Source organism: Heterocephalus glaber, unplaced genomic scaffold, assembly GCF_053883595.1.
Source record: "Heterocephalus glaber isolate CG9 unplaced genomic scaffold, H.glaber_assembly_v1.0 deba00001564, whole genome shotgun sequence".
Taxonomy (NCBI): domain Eukaryota; kingdom Metazoa; phylum Chordata; class Mammalia; order Rodentia; family Bathyergidae; genus Heterocephalus; species Heterocephalus glaber.
In genome coordinates this window covers 267,637-284,813 of record NW_028258351.1, presented here as the reverse complement: position 1 = coordinate 284,813, position 17,177 = coordinate 267,637, and the positions used below count along the sequence as shown (strand labels likewise).

Here is a 17,177-nt window from a genome sequence, read left to right as displayed (position 1 = left end):
ACTTCTTATCCTCCCTATCAAATGAAAACGTAGATTTTACAGAAAATTACAAAATACAGAAAATGAAAGAGAAGAACTGAAATAATAGCATCTGTGGTTTTCTCCATCCTTAATCGTAAGGCATCTTCCTAGAGAATTTTATTGTAATATGTTGATGAAATGTTCATAGTCATCCCTTTGCAATTTGTTTAGAAAGTAGTTCCTAAGCAGCAGTTCCTGCATCATCTAGAAAACTTTTAGCTAAAGAAACCACATTTCATTTCTTTGTCTCAAGCTGCAGAACCAAAGTAATCTTTCTTTCTTTTTTTTTTTTTTGGTACAGGGGATCGAACTCGGGACCTTGCGCTTGTGAGACAGGCAGCATAACCACTGAGCTAAATCCCCGGCCCAATGTAATCTTTCTTTAACACTTGGATTTTTTGTTTTTATTTTTTTGTTTTTTTAAGACAAGGTCACACTATGTAGCTCAGGCTGGCCTTGAATTCACTATGTACTCTGGGCTGGCCTTGAACTTGTGGCGATCCCCTTGCCTCAACCCCCCAAGTGCTGGGATTACAGGCATGTGCCACCATGCCTGGCTATATATGGTCTTTCTTCCAAAAGAATATTTCTTAGATTTTTATGTTTTACAGCTTTCTGATTTCATTACCATAATAGATGTACTTATCAGAGAACTGGAACTATCTCTAGGAGTAGTTTAAACATATACAATAGTAAGATATCCTTTGTAAAGAAGGAATTAACTTCATAGCTGTTGCTGTGGTTGTATATCTTACCATGGAACTAAATCTCTGATCAGAAATAATTGAGGTGAAGCCAGGCATGGTGGTATATGCCTGTAATCCCAGCACATGGAAGGCTGAGGCAGGAGGACACCAGGAGTTCAAGGCCAGCCTAGGCTACATAATGAGTTCAAGGCCAGCCTGAATTACACAGTGAGACCCTGTCTCAAAAAACAAGCAAAAAACCCACCAAAACCAACAAACAAACAAACTTAAAATTGAGGTGTATATATGTTTAAAGCTAGAGAACTTAACATCATACTGTATTGCCTCCTTTTTTTTTTGGTACCAGGGATCGAACTCAGGTCCTTGCGCTTGTGCAGCAGGTGGCAAAACCACTGAGCTAAATCCCCAGCCCATGTATTGCCTCCTATTGATGATACTTTCTACAGTCTTTGGATAGGTGGGATATGTTATGATAGACCTTTTGGCTGTGGCTAAGCCATTACCTTATATTTTCCCCCCAAAGGAATTCCAGATCTTGTTTAATATTTGTTAGTTTTGCTAGGTACTGAAGGCAGAAAGTAGCTAAAATGGTAATCTTGGTGAGGAAGGAAATCAGTGTTTTTATCTATTTCCCATATATTGTCAATCTGTCCAAGCAAACCTATTATATGGAAAACTGATAAGGAACTTTGTTTTTCTGTTGATATACTTGCCTGCACAGGACCATGGCCCACTTGGAAGAACCCTGTGGTAGAGTTGCAGCTCTCTAGATAAGGTGGAATATGTGTGAAATAGCTGAACCATTTTGCCTTCACAATTTTCCAAACTCTGAAGGTGAAAAAAGTTGGGAGATGAAAGGGGGCTGCCCCACCTACCCCAAGAGTCCTAAAGTTCAAAGACACAGCTGTTGTATCAGTGGTGCTAATGGACATGAAGAGCTCAGTTACCAGAGCAGTAACTATTGCACTGTACCCTTTCTATTGTTCTTCCCTCAGGTATTATTCATCTAGGTGGCCCTGGCCCTTCCTAGTGAACATCTGCTCAAATTCTGTCCTTTTGTTGGGTTGCTTTGAACTTCTTTTGTATTAATCTCTTTTACAAAGTCAGGGCTTGAAGGACTGGATAGTAAGTACTCTTAAGTGTTCTCCCACCCATGCTGTGTGAGGAGGACTGCTGAGCTATCTTATTTCTGCATATTTCAGAGGTACAGTGATATCACATTGTAGCTCCCTGATTTCTTCTGTCTTCCTAATAACTTTCCAAATTATATAACTCCTTTCGTACGAAATCCAGGCCATTACTCTATGCTATCTACTCCATGCTATCTAATATGAATGGATAGATAGACTCAAGACAGGGTCTCTTTTTTTGAGGCTATTTTCTAGAAGATTCTAAGGTATCCTCTGGAATTTCTTCTAAAATTCAATATCAACAGATAGGTTTCTTTTTGTAGTTTTACCTTTTAATCTTACTGGCCGCTCATACTCTTTTGCACAGTATCAGTGCAGTCAAGATCTCTGTTTGTATTCTGAAAATCAAACTGAACTATAATTCCCAAGAGAGAAGATTGTCTCCAATAGATAGGAGTCTGGGGACCAGTGGACGTGCTTCTGTGGAGCAGTTCAGAAATACTCACTTGTGTTTCTATTCAGAGCATTGCTCAGAGTTTTATTCAGAAGGAATAAATGCACATGGAGCTCAGTGGTGGAGCATGTGCTTAGCATGTGCAAGGCCCTGGGATTTATTCCAACTATCAAAACCAAAACCAGGGCTAGGGATTTAGCCCAGTGGTTCCGTCGCCTGCCTCGCAAGCGCAAGGACCTGAGTTCGATCCCTGGTACCAAAAAAAACAAAACCAAAAACAAAACCATAGTAAATGCGCATAGATTTTAGTATGCTGTAGAACATAGGAAGCATTACATTGAACTTCAAAAAATAAATCAGTGTAGGTTCCTAACTTAAACTTAATCAAAATAAGAATGTCAAGGGGTGGGTATTTAGCTTAGTGGCACTGAGCCTGCCTCGAAAGTGCAAGGTCCTGAGTTCGAGCCCTCGTACCAAAAAAGAAAAAGAAAAAAAATAGTAATGTCAAGTTCATCTTCTCAATTTATTTTATTTCATTATTATTATTTTTTGGTGCCGGGGATCAAACTGGGGACCTTGTGCTTGCAAGGCGGGCAGTGATCATCTTCTCAATTTAGATTGCCTGCAGAATAGGCTTTTAACATGAGGGCTCATCTCCTAGGACAGGAGTGGGCCACCAGCTGCTCCACAATGGAGAATAAAACAACCATATCCAACTAAAGCTGCAGAGTATGTTCAAGGAAATGATGACATACTGCTGATTATATATATATATATGTATATGTGTATATACGTATGTATACTATAAATATAGATATAGATATAGTTAAAGGAGTGTGAATTGTATCTGCTATCACCAAATTCTTTTTTCCTCCCTTTCTTTCTTTCTCCCTTCCTTCCTTCCTTTTTTCTCTCTTTCTTTCTTTCTTTCTTTCTTTCTTTCTTTCTTTCTTTCTTTCTTTCTTTCTTCCCCCTTTTCTTCCTCCCCTCTCTCCCTTCATTTCTTTTCTTTCTTTCTTGTTCTGGGGATTGAACCCTGGGCCTCACACATGCTAAGCATACACTTTATCACTGACTACACCCTCAGCCCACAAACATTTTTGTGAGGGCATTTTGTTATAAGTTATATGATGTCTTCAATATATATGGAAACTACAAAGATATATAATTTCTCCTTAGATTTTTGAAGACAAATATTCCCCTTTGAGAGAGTTATTGTAGTAATAATAGTTTCAGAGTGAGTGTGCAACTATCTTACATATTGACTCTATGTCTTAGTTTCAGGGGCTACCATTTATTCCACTTTCACATGTATCCAGAGGCCAACAGGTAGTTAATAAAGACATCATAAAAGCCTTTATCTTCCTTTGGAGTCTATCAGATAACATATAATTAAATAACAATTAGACTCTGTTCCCTGGATTAAATGCTCTTTAATATTTGTGTACCCAGAAAGCTTTTCCACCGTTATTGGTGATGTATATTTTTCTGTCGTAAACTAGCTAGCTTCCCATTATAGCTCATGATTAATGCTCAGTATATATTTGTGTGAAGAGCATTTTGATAATTCTCAAACAGATGCCATTTAGTCTCCTGGAACTCACCTCAGTAAAGAAGGGTTTTCCTGCTGGGGATTTAGCTCAGTGATTCCATCACCTGCCTCGAAAGCATAAGGTCCTGAGTTCGATCCCTGGCACACCCCACCCCCCACCCCCCCGCCCGCCAAGAAGTATTTTCCTAGCTCCCTCTTTACTTTTTAACTTTTTATTTTTTGGTGGTACTGGGGATTGAACCCAGGGATTTGCACTGAATTACATCCCAGCCCTTTCTTTTATTTTACTTTATTTTATTTTGAGTGAGTCTCACTAAATTGCCTACGCTGGGATCGAACTTGCAATCCTTTTGCCTCAGTCTTTCAAAATAGTTATGATTACATCAGGCAACACCATCCCTGGCTTACTATCACTTTTGAAGTCTTCTATTCTGTCCTGGCATCAAAAGTGGTGTTCTTTTGCAACTTGTGCATTGCCCTTGGGAAAAAAACACACTTTTACTCTCTCCTCTGTCCACTGCCCATAATAATAAGTCCATTCTTCCAGATCTGCTGTCTGAAAGCTTGCTTGCTATATCATGTTGTATAGATTTCTGTCTCATCTCAAGAGTCTTGTTTCCCTACCCCTATCATCCTCTGGCTACCAACTGCAAAGACTTTACCTACACCTCCTAAATTGCTTAGAAAGAAATCTTTCTTCTGGCCCCAGCAGTGACCTAGTCCCTTTCCCCAGTGCTGGAAACTCAACGTCCTCAGCACCTAAATCATGCTTGATTGGGTCTCAGGAGAGAGAGAGAGAGAGAGACAGAGACAGAGACAGGGAGAGAGAGGGGGAGAGAGAGGGATGGCGTGCAAGCACATTCTGAACACTCCTTTTGTGTCGGCATCTCTGTGAGGTGCTTTGGAAGGACTCCAGCCAGGCTTGGAAGGCCTCTTTGATAGTATCTGACGGGTGGGTAAGAATTTCGGGCACCTGGCCAAGATACACATTGCCTGTAATCGTTAACTCAGTCTGTAAACAGTTCAAACGGCACTGAGAGGCCGTCAGTTATTACATTAGAAAAAGCCTTTCATCTCTCTCGCTCAGGAGCCAGGCAGCCAGCATTGGCCCCCAGTGTGGCGACTGGAGCCACAGTGATCTGTGCACAGCCCCCAAGACCCAAGACGTGCAGGGATGTGCAATGGAACCTGCTCCAAATGACTGACTTCCTGACTTTAAGTATTGGAGCAGTATCTAAATCATTAACTTCCTTTGTTTTGTGCCTGATTGATGCTGGAAAGAAAAAAACTGTGTGCATTTGGGGAGGGGGTGCTGACCAGGAAGAAACAGTGGGGAAGGAATTGAAAATATCATTTTTCACCCCAGTTTTTCTACCCATATTCATGTCTGCAAGCTTTGCAGTTTACCTCTCACCCCTTCATTCTGCCCATTCACTCCACTTTGACTCTTTCAGAGTTCAGTTCTCCGGGTGGGGTGCTCCATGACTCCAAATAGCTTTAGAATTGCTCAGTATTCCTAGACCCTCCTGCAAAGCACAAGGCTGGGCCTCTCCAGGGCCCAGAGGGGCAGATGATAACAAACATTCCTGCCCTCAAGGTGCTTACTAACTGAGACCTTAAGATAATAATAGATATGGACTGGAGATAACTCCTTCAACGAGTTTATAGTAAGTGTCAAATGAAGTACACAAGGAGTTCCTACTGAGGTCACAACAAAGAGGGAGACCAGCAATGTGGACTGGGTGATCAGGGAAACTCCTTACTATTCTGTGAATCCAGTACTTTTTTTTATTAACTTCTTATCTCATTTCTTATCCTTTCCTTCTGCCTTTTTTTGTAATGAGATTTTGCTAAGCACATATTGAGTGTTACGAGGTTTTAGTTAATGGAATCATTAAACTTATTTTAGAATTTAGTAGATGAGCTAGAGTTTTGCAGAGGCGGAGTTAGACCTGTCTTCCCATTAGATATTTTGATACCCAAATATGGAGCAGGAAAACTGAACACAACTTATCTTAAGCATCTTATTGCAGAAGACTCTTCCAATTAATATTTTTAACACTGTCCTGATTAGTTTTAAGGCTACTGTTGCAGAAAGCTTATTCCAGAGAGCATAGGGACAGGGTTTAGATTAGGTCATAAGTTTTAAATAATCATGAAATAAAACTCTACCTCATTAGTATTTGAGGTAAGCATCAAAGTTCTAGGTTTTGCCACTTCTACCAGAATTCCAAGTGTAAAACAGCTATACTCTTTTTCTTTTACAAAAACAGTATCTAACATTTGCCTTGCTTTCTTCAACTGAGGAAAAATGAGGGAGCCACGAGATATCCTTCCAGAAAAAAGAATAGATTCCCTTTTATAACTGGACTGCAGCTCCATAACTTACTAGTTAGAAAGCTCTGGTCTAATCCTTTCTATTGGCTTTTTTGTTTTTTGATTTTTTTTTCCCATTTTTCTCAGCTTTCAGGGTCATTTTTTTCATTCCCTTTAGTTATTTTGGAGTTAAGGTTTGTCCCACCCTCCAGTTTTTCTTTGCTGATTCTGAATGTAGCTTTGGAGGAAGATGAATAAAATACAGTAAAAAGACAAGGCAGAAGCTGAGGATGGGCAACCTGGCAACTCATCCTGTGCTCTGCTTCCAAACTACCAACCTCCTGAGGATGAGCAGAGTATTCTGTCATCCAAGACAACTAATATTTCCCCCTACTTCATGGAAAAAGCAATAGCTCAATCGTAAAAAGAAATGAGTTCCTTTAGAAAAGCACAGACACTACAGCAAACAAAATCATTTGCCCAGCATTCTTATTTGTTCACGGTAAATAGGAGACTGGTTTATTTGGAAGCATGTGTTGAGTTGTATTTAAATAGTAGAATTCTAGAAATACAGAATTTCTAATTATACAAAGAAGTTTTGAGGCATGCTGTCTGGTCCTCTCAAGCCAATGCCCTGGTTAAATTTTTTTTTTTTTTTTTTTTTTTTTGGTACTGGGGATTGAACTCAGGACCTTGTGCTTTCCAGGCAGGTGCAGTGCCACTGAGCTAACTCCCTGGCCCTGCCCTGGTTAATTTTGAGGTTATGGGCAGATTGGATATGGTGAGGAAGGGAATGGGGGGGTGCCTCTGCTCTTCTACCTGAATGTAGTCTGTCTTTTGTGAAATGATCAGTCTTGAATTTTGGCTTCTCATCCTAGTTTCTTCCCTTCTGCATGTAGTAGAGAAAATACCTAAAATTATTTGGGTCCCTCTAGGTTACTGTTTCATAAGTTTAGTGTGTAAAAGCTTTGCTAAAACAAGTTTCTGAGGCCCTAGAATTTCTGATTTAGTATATCTGATGAAGTACCTGAAAATCTGCATTTCTAAAAAGTTCCCAGGTGGTGTTTATTTGCTTGTTTTGTTTTTTGAGATAGGGTCTCACTATATAGTTCAGGCTGGCCTTCAACTCACTGTGTAGCCTAGGATAGCCTTGAACTCCTGGAGATCCTCCTGCCTCACCCCCCTCAAGTGCTGAGATTACAGGCATGCACCACCAGGCCCCTCAGGTGTTGTTGATGCTGCTAGCCTGGGGACCACATTTTGAGATTTAGGTTACTCCCTACTTTATGATCATGATGACTTTGCCTCCTTAGGGCTAGAACATCCAACCTGAATTGGATAGGGGAAGTTTTGTCCTGCTCGCAGAGATTAAGAGCAACCCAGAAATCAGGACCTTTAGTTTGTGGCCTGAGGCTAGATCATTTATCTATGGCCACTGGGCAAATGGTTTACTGACTCTAGCAACAGATAGCAGATGAGAGCTTGCTTTCAGAAAAACTAGTAGCTGGGCTGCAGAACTAATATGACCCACGGAGAACAGACTTTGCTCTTGATTGGTTTCTATGACATCCTTGCTTTAGGAATTTCCACTTTTCATCTTTCCACTTCCCTGAGCTACTGAACCTCTTAGGTTGCACATTGGATTATGTTTGAAGCCAAGTGGGTGGAGTTTCACTCTGGTATGGCAAGCTACACAGCATCATTCCTTCTGGGTGTATTGTGGTGGGACCAGCTCAGATGAACAAGGAACCACAAACCCCACTTTTAATAGGTTTCATTTATTCTACCATTTTAACTTGTTCTAAGTATTTTCATGCATTAAACTTAACACTTGAAGTGCTATGTCAATAGTAGTGTGTCTGAAGATATAAACACTGTGTGGCAAATTTGTATCTCCAGCTCTTGCTTTTCACTCAAACTCTAATGCTTCAAACTGCTGATCGGACTTAAATATTTATCTCTTACTCAGTATTCCAAAGACTGACTTAAATTTCCCCTGCTTAAAACTAACTTCATGTTCCAGCTTCCCCATTTTGGTAATGCAACATCTTTTTTTCCAATTCTCCAGGCTTATTTAGAACTTTTAACTCTTCCCCATCCTTCATCCTTGTCGTCTAGTCTGTCAGCAAGCACTGTCAACACTTCCTCCATATCTTCTGGGACTCATCGTTCTCCTTGTAACTGTTGCTATCAGAATTCAAGCCCTCATCTTGGCAGTACTGCATTCCTGGAACAGCTCATTTTCCTACCTCTAGTGTTCTTTTCATTGCATTGTCCTTTATAATGTAAATTTAGAATTTTTCTGTTTAAAATACCATGTTAATAATGAGCTCCTCTTGCTCCAGAACTTGGGATGAGTCTTTTTTCACAGGATGAGAGCAGGTGTTAACTTTTCTGGGCAGTGGCCTTCATAACATGACCCTGCCCCAGCTCTCCAAAGTATCTTTGCAGATTTTTTTTTCAGTCAGGTAGGTTTTCCTGCTGCACCTTGAAGACTTGAGAGAAACTGGTCAAGAACACTGTCTTTCCCTTCACTTAGCCCCTTGTTTCTTCTCAAAGCTAAAGCTAAGAGATTTCAAAAATTAATTTTTAAAAAACCCAAAAATTTGTTGGACAAACACCAATGGACTAGTCCCTGCTGATTTTGTATGACTGTTTTTCTCCTATTTAAGATCCATCTCTCCCTGGAAATCCCACAGAACTTATTGGCTGTACCATAGAATGTGGCCCTTGCTAATATGCCATTTTGCATCACCATTCACTTTGTGTGTATTGTATGTGATATCTCTTCAATAACATTTTACCTTCTGAGCCAGGCATGGTGTTGCACACCTCTAATCCTAGCACTGGAGAGGCTGAGGCAAGAGGATCACTGTGAGTTCAAGGCCGTTTTAGGCTACTTAGTGAGTTGAGGTGAGCCTAAACTACATAGCAAGACCTTGTATCAAAAAAAAAAAAATCCAAATAAATAAAAAGACTGGCAAGATAGGCAAGCCCTAACACAATTTTGGGCAGAAAATATGTGCTCATCAATTACTTGCCAAATCTCAGCTACCGGGGAGACTGAGGCAGGAGGATCATAAGTTTGGGGCCAGCCTGAGAAACTTAGTGAAACCCTGTGTCAAAATAAAATTTTAAAAAGGACTGGGAATGTAGCTCATTCGTCCCCGGTTTGAACACTTGTATGGCAAAGCAATAAACAAACTCAAAACTTGCCAGCTAAGAGGCTGTACTTCAGGCCTATTCTCATTTACCCCTAGGGAAAATCCCTGTGCAGGCCCATCCAGCATCCTACTCGATGGTCTGTCAAGTGGCTCCTATATCTTGATGAGGAAGCATTTGGGAGCCATTGAGCTTCCTTGTTTCAAAGGACTGGGGGAAACTGTAGCAGCTGTTACTTTAGTTGAGAGATGGCTCCAGCAACAGGGCTGATAATTCCCAGGCTAAGAACCAACTTAGTGACAGGCAGTAGTTAGGTATTTGACTAGGAAGGGGGTTCCGGCTTAAGCCTTTGAAGTTTTTCAGGTAGGTGTTGGCTTTGCAATTAGATATGCTGTTGCTTTCTGAGGTCAGCCTACCTAAAGACAAAAGCATGGTCTGATGACTGGGTGTTACTCTTGTGCCATAAGAATTCATTTATAGGCATCTGGACAAAAGTACCCACCCGAACAAACACTAAGAAGAAGCAAAGGAAAGTGCCCAGAGCATAGTCACTGTGTCCACAGAAATATCAGATAAGGTGGCTTTTATGGAGGGCGGTGTGGTCGGGGGGGAAGAGTCGATGCACCTGTGGTTAGTGATTCAGAAACTTGGTGCCACATTATATGGTTCGGTGAGGCCACCTTATGTTCCAGCCACCCTGTGGTGGCTAATGTCAAGTTATTACCCATTTGCTAACTGGGCCAAGAGGAAATGCATTGGATAAAAGCCAGAGTAAAATATATCTTAGCTGAGCCACTTTCAGATCCTATGAAATCAAATGGCTTTTTGGATCTCTTTTCTGTCTCAGCGAAGCTGTTGTCATTGTCAGCCTAATAGAGGTGGATTTCTGTAAGTATGCAATTTGGCTTGCTCATGCTTAAGACAAATATGTTCTTACTTAAATGTTTTCAAATGGATTCCTATGGCTCACACAAATTGCCAACTTATATCCCAAGTAGGAACAGGGTCTAGACAGTTCCTTTGGGCTGAACTAGGACTGAATTTAATCCTTGAATGACTCAGCTTCTCTATTAGCTGTATGAAACTTTGATAACCCTTCAGAAATTGTTTCTAAAGAGTGCTCATTTGGGCTGGGGATTTAGCTCAGTGGTTTCGCCACCTGCTGCGCAAGCACAAGGACCCAAGTTCGATCCCCAGTACCAAAAAATAAAAATAAAAAAATAAAAGAGTGCTCAGTATAAAATATGAGTCAAACAAATGGATTCCTGGGAGACCAAAAGCCTAAGTTTTTAGTGTTAATTCGGCACACATTTACTTATTGTTCATTATGTTAGGGCACTGCGCTATGTGAGATATCAGGACACCCTGCCCTCAGTTCAGTAGGTAAAAATATAAAGCAAAAAGTAGAAAGTATGCTATGTAGAAAATAGATACAACCAAGGTGTTTGGGGCATTTCCCATGAAGAGATTCTTCATGAAAAAAATAGCATATAAACTTGCCCTAGAGGACTAAGTCAGATTTAATAAGTCATAGAATAGGAGCAATAGGCATTCTAAGAGAGTGTGAGAGAATAGTGAGTAATACAGTGTGGTTTGGACAAGCAGTATAGTGGATGTAGGAGAAAAGCAGGGATAAAGCCAAAAAAGCTAGGTTGGAGAAAAAGGAACTAATACTTTTTCAGTACCTGCTATGTATAGGAACTGGTGGTACTGTAGTTTCGTTTCCACACTGATCTTCTTGGGTAGGTGGTGGTGCCTCCATTTTATTTGTTTCTTTTTTTAAGAGTAGGAAAATTTAATGGGGAATGGCTAGGGATTTAGCTCAGTGGTTCTGGTGTCTGCCTTGCAAGCACAAGGTCCTGAGTTCGATCCCCGGTACCAAAAAAAAAAAAATTTAATGGGGAAGAGGAATAGCTCCTGAGAGATGGAGGGGTCCTGAATGGGTTACCCTGGTGCTTCCATTTTAAATCAAGACTTGGATAGGTTAGGTCACCCACAGCTTGGAAGTGACAGTTGAAATATGAATCCAAGTTTACTGTTTGCTGAGCTAGTGCCGAGCATTGAAGTCTTGATTTGATGGGCTAAGGAGTTTGAATTTAATTCAGAAGACAGTTGACATTTTAGCAGGACATAGATAGGATCAGTATATCATTGTTTAACAAAAGTGTGCTTCCACTGAATGGTGAGAGGCTAAAGACTAGTTGGAAATCTATTATAGTGGTTTAGACTTCAGAATGTAGAAAAGGTAGGTTTCCAAAGACTGGTGACTAGAGAGAGGGAGGAGGACTCATGACTCTGAGGTGCTTTCCCTGAATCTCTAGGAAAATGATGGTACCATTAACAAAAATAGGTAGATTAAAAGGGGTTTTTGGTTTAGGGTGGCATGAGAGAAAAGATGGTATTTAGGTTGGGTATAGTTGAGTACCAGTTGGGTACCAGTTAGACAACAAAGATATAATATGTAAGAGGCTTGTTGACATACAGGAGAATTGACTTTTGGAGACCAATTTGGGAATCACGATTGAAGATACTGGAATGAATAAGAACCTCAGAAGAGAGATAATGGAGATCAGAGAATGTATCCTTAGGAAACATAAATATTTAAATGAGAGGGAGAAGAAGAGAATAGGAAGAGGCAACAAGTGAGGGACAAATCAATGGAAGAACTAGTAGAGCAATAAAAACAAACAAACAAACAAAAAGAACTAGTATAACATTCTGTCACAAACAATAAGTGAAGAGAATCAAGAAAGGAGTATTCAGTGGGTCAGAGTAATTGAAGGATGTTTGTCTTGCTTTAGCCTCAACCCTTTTCTTAGGAAACAGCTGATACCATCAAGTTCAGATACATTATTTTTTTCTCTGTGTCTTCAAACCTATTTATGGAGGAAATTAGGAAGTAGAGTGAACTATTTTCCTATTGAAGATATGTTTGGTGGTCACATTTTAAATTAAACTAGCAAAGGCTCTAGTTTTTACTGCCAGCAAACTAAAGTAACATTTTGCAGTCTTCACTAATAATCATTGCAGGTTTAGTTCCCAGGAAATTTCTTATAATTTCTGTGCTTCTGTTCTTTTACCTGCTGCTTCTTCCTGTAGTCTGTCAAGTCTCCCTTAGTACATAAAATTCATGCCAAGAATTCGGGTTACAAGCCCAGAATTCATTGTGTTGTCTCTTCAAGCCTCAGTTACCTAATTTGTGAAATGGGTATGGCTAATAAAGTGAGAAGAAAATAGCTAATGAAAGATTATAAAGCACTTTGCTAATATAAAATGCAACATCAAAGCTGAGTAATAATCTTAATTTAGGGTAAAGCGTTCCATTAGCTGAGTAAAAATAAAAAGGACAAAGGGTAGAGTTGCTTTGTACCTTGATAACAGTGTACAAATCAAAAGTGCTACTATTGATCCTCATTGCCCTGTGAACTCTCAAGCCAGGAATTTGGCTCTCCTTCCTAACTCCAAGTACTTCCCTTACCCACTCAGTCTGGTGATGACACCTCCTGCAAGCCCCTGATAAATGCAAACAGGAACTTCTATTCAGCAGAGCCAACTTGATAACTGAGAAGATTCCTCCTCCATATTATCTGTATCTCTTACTATCTGTGCTTATTAGCAAGAAAAATAAAGAGGTATGAGCAATTAGGAAATGACGACGGGGAGCTCACAGTTCACAAAGAGCAAGTGGAGGGATGTTTGGAATATTTGAACTTGCAGCCACTGAGGCATGAAGTGGCTTTCAGACATTCTCAGGGGCGGGGAGGCTGGAGAGCCGAAATGAAGAAGGAGGGTGGTGTCACTTGGGCCTCAGACACATTGCCTTTTCGGGGTATAAATGGTGGAGAAAAGAAATAGAATTCATTTCTCATTCCAGCAAAGGTAAGAGAAATACCCACTTCAAAAGAAAAAATATGAAATACTGTTGGGAATATGTTGACTCTGAGTGTTCCTAGAACTTTTCTATGCAGATCACTGGGCCAAGCCCTCATAAAATCTTGGTAGAGATTGAACTTTGCTGGAGACTCTCAGCCAAGACTACACCCTAAAGGCAATGGAGTAAGGGTATCTTTTAGTCAACACTAGAGGGATGGTAAAAAGAAAAAGGAAAAAAAATACTAGAGGGATTTTTAAAAAATTACTTTGAATAGTCTCTAAATGGCATCTCCCAAAAAAGAGCATCCCATCAAATCTAGGAGATACACTGAAGAGCTCAAAATGACAAGAGTGTTCTTCCAAAGCAATCTAGCATTCCACTTGTCCCAGTGCTGGATTTATGTGCTGTCTGTGTGGATTTGCATTACCTGGGTATTGTAATGGGTATAGGCAAATGACCCTAAGACCTTCATGTACGGATATGTATGTATGTATGTATGTATGCGTGGCTGTTGATTTATAATCTAGTTTTAGTCTCTCTCTTTCTTTTTTTTTTTTTTTTTTGGTACCAAGGATCAAACTTGGGTCCTTGCGCTTGCGCAGCATGTGGCGAAACCACTGAGCTAAATCCCCAGCCCTAGTTTTAGTCTCTTGAGAATAGGAACCATTCCCTTTCTGGAGGGATAGGGAGTGTTGCTTTCTTCTCTCTTCAGAAATATGCTTGACTCAGCCCATTGATACTGAGGGAAGATAATAAAAGAGTAACAGGGAGGTGGGTGTGGTGGCTCATACCTGTAATTCCAGCACTTGGAGGCTGAGGCAGGAGGATTGCAAGTTTGAGCCCAGTCTGGGCAGCTTTGCAATTTAACAAGACCCTATCTTGAAACAAAAAAATAAAATGAGCTGGGTTCAAAGGTTCTGGGTTCAAACTCCATTATCACAAACAAAACAAAGCAGATAAAGAACAAAACTGGGGATGGGATGGATTAATAAGCAAGAAAGTTTTCTTAAAACAAATGAGCTTTGTCCAGTGATGGAGGCGATTTAGGCATGATGGTAAAAGGAAAGAGAACTCTACCTTATTGATGAGGTCAAAATTCTGTAAAGCTGACATTTAAATTTAAGCTTATAGGGAATATGCAGTTTTCTGAAAAGAAAGCAGGAATCTTAATCATATTCAAATGAGGAGGCAACCACCAAATTCCTTTTATCTCACATTTGCTTATTAAAACATGTAATTCAACACACATTTTTCTTTTGTGCTTGGCATTATGCAAGTGATGACTAAGACCTAGTTCCTGACTTCAAAGAGCTCAGGATTTACTTTGCAGGAAGAAGGAAAGGACTAATATTTTATTGAGCATCTTAAAAAACGGGCATTCTGCTGGAGGAAATGAATAAGAAGGTGGAGCACTAACAGAAGTGTCATTTAGGAATTTTGACTAAAGTTGGGCATGGTGGCCTGTGCCTGTAATCCCAGGACTCTGGAAGGCTGAGGCAGGAGGATTGCAAGTTTGAGCCTTGACTGGACAAGGTAGTAACTTAGCAAGACCCTGTGTCAAAATAAAAAGAAGCTGGGAATGTAGCTTAGTGTGAAGGCCCTGGGTTAAAATCTCAGCACTCGGGCCAGGGATTTAGCTCAGTGGTTCCACTGCCTGCCTCACAAGCACAAGGACCCGAGTTAGATGCCCGGTACCAAAAAAAAAAAAAAAAAAAAAAACAACTCAGCACCGAAAAAAAAAACAAAACAAAACAAAACAAGACAAACAAACAAATTTGAAAAACAAGTTTGTCTAAGCATTGTGGCCCATAGCTGTAATGGCAACATTGAAGATGTTGAGACAGAAGGATTGTGAGTTCAGAGCCAGCCTGGGCTACAGAGTGAGTTCAAGGCCTGCCAGGACTGCATAGTCAGACCCTGTCTCAACAAACAAACAAACAAATTTTTGAAATTTGAATAGATGAACTGTGGGGAATACTTGGAGGAAAGTTTAATTCTGGTGAGAGAGGCAGGTCACAGGGTTAGAGAAGGACCCTGTCTGGGGAATTGAGGACAAAAAGAAATAGAGAGCTTGGAGATCTTAGAGTCTTTGGCTCTCGGGAGATAGGAGAAGTACCTTCCTCCCTCTAGAGTTGAGGAAAAGCGCCATTGGAAGAGAAATAAGAAGGAACACAGCAAAGAATTAAACTATTTTTCCATCATACATTTTCTGTATATGACTTAAGAGCTATAGCAGTGGGGCTTTTTGTTTGTTTGTTTCCCTTTGTTTTTGCAGTACTGAGGACCGAACTCAGGGCCTTGCACATGCTAGGCAAGCACTTTATCATTGAGCTACATCCCCAGCCCCAGTGTTTTTGTTGTTGTTGTTTGTCTCATACTCTTTGATGCCTAGAATTCTACCATAAAAGACTACTTATGCAGGCCGGGGATTTAGCTCAGTGCTTCTGCCGCCTGCCTCGAAAGCGCAAGGACCCGAGTTTAATCCCTGGTACCAAAAAAAAAAAAAAAAGACTACTTAAGTAGTTTACTTTTTAGTTCTAGGAGTTTCAGAGATGCTACTGTTAGGAATTACTAAACTATTCAGAGGATGAAAATACCAACTGGCAGCAATGCCAAGATATGCAGGCACCATCCACAGAGACCCAGTGAACTCCTGAGCCCCAAGTGGCCATCCCTTCCTGGCTCTCCTAACACCATCTCTCATTTTTCCTTTAATCCCATGCCTGGAAGGCTACACAGTGGGTGGGAATAAAAATCTGCTCTCCTGTTGCATCCAGGCAACTGCCAACAGTCTGTTTGACTTGTCCTTTGCTGGCAAATCATTAAACAATCCCCCCAAAGCAGGCCTCTTCCCCAGGGCCACCCCATGGACAAGGATGTGGGGCTGTGGTCAGAGGGCTCCAGCAGTCCACCTGGAGTCCTTGGGCTGTCTCCAACACAGCCTGCCCTGGCTCCTGCCTCTTCTCAACAGAAGCCTCCTTGGCCTGATGTCAACTCCCCAACGGGTTCTGAGGGGAGACTGGGCATCTCAGTTGGCTGGTGGCTTGAATAATTTTATCCATTTCTTCCTGATGTAACTTCTAAGTGCAGCCACCCTGTGTCCCCTCTATTCATTCTCTCTCCCTCTCTCTCTCTCCCTCCCTCTCCCTTCCTTCCTTCCCTTCTTCCCTCCCTCCCTCTCTCCCTCCCTCCCTTCCTTCCCTCTTTCTTTTTTTTTCTCTGAAGGATAGGCCCACCCTCTACACTTTCTCCATTTTGTAATATAAATGCAGTTTTGTATGTTGCTGCCCAAGAGCAGGGTACTAGGATCAGCCATGCAAGCCCCACAGCTTCACCCTATCCCTATTCACGATGTGCCAATTAAAACCCAAGCATAGATGATTTAGTTAAGCAGGCCTATTTAGATACAATATTTCCCTTAAAGCATCAGGCAAGTCAGTTGTGAAATACAGCAGTGTGGAACAGAGTTTGCAGGACACCTTGAAATTTCCTACCATCTGAGCGAGTGGGACTGAGTGGGAGTCTAGGCTGAAAGACGTGGAGTGCCTGTGACTTAGGTTAATGAAGCCATTTCACACTCTTGCATCGAAATCCCCAAACTTAGCAATGCTAAGTAGCTCTGGTGGTAGCCCGAGGAGCCTCTGACATCCTTAAATAACTACCCGGTTTCTTCATGTTTCATTTCTTTGATGTTTTTCATAAGGACTCTCTGGCTTTAGTCTTGGGCCTTTTAATCATCAGGATCTTAACCTAAATAGTTACTTACCAACTAACAATACCTGCTTCTGGCAGGTTTCTAAATTCCTACCATCTTTAAAAAAATATTCCTACCATCTTAGGCATGAGTATGGTTGGAATGAGAACAGCAAAAGCTTAAAGCAGACTGGACTGTGTCAAGGCTGTGTGCAAATACCTAGTGTACAGTGGTTAATTGAGAGGTCAATCAACTACCTCTTGTGGT

The 17,177-nt window shown here is 40.9% G+C and overlaps 1 protein-coding gene across 2 annotated transcripts in view; it reads left to right on the top strand.

Moving 5' to 3' along the window:
* Rnf43 (ring finger protein 43) overlaps positions 1 to 17,177 on the top strand; it is a 67,667-nt gene that overhangs the window by 24,663 nt on the left and 25,827 nt on the right. The gene's annotated exons all lie outside the window — the stretch shown is intronic.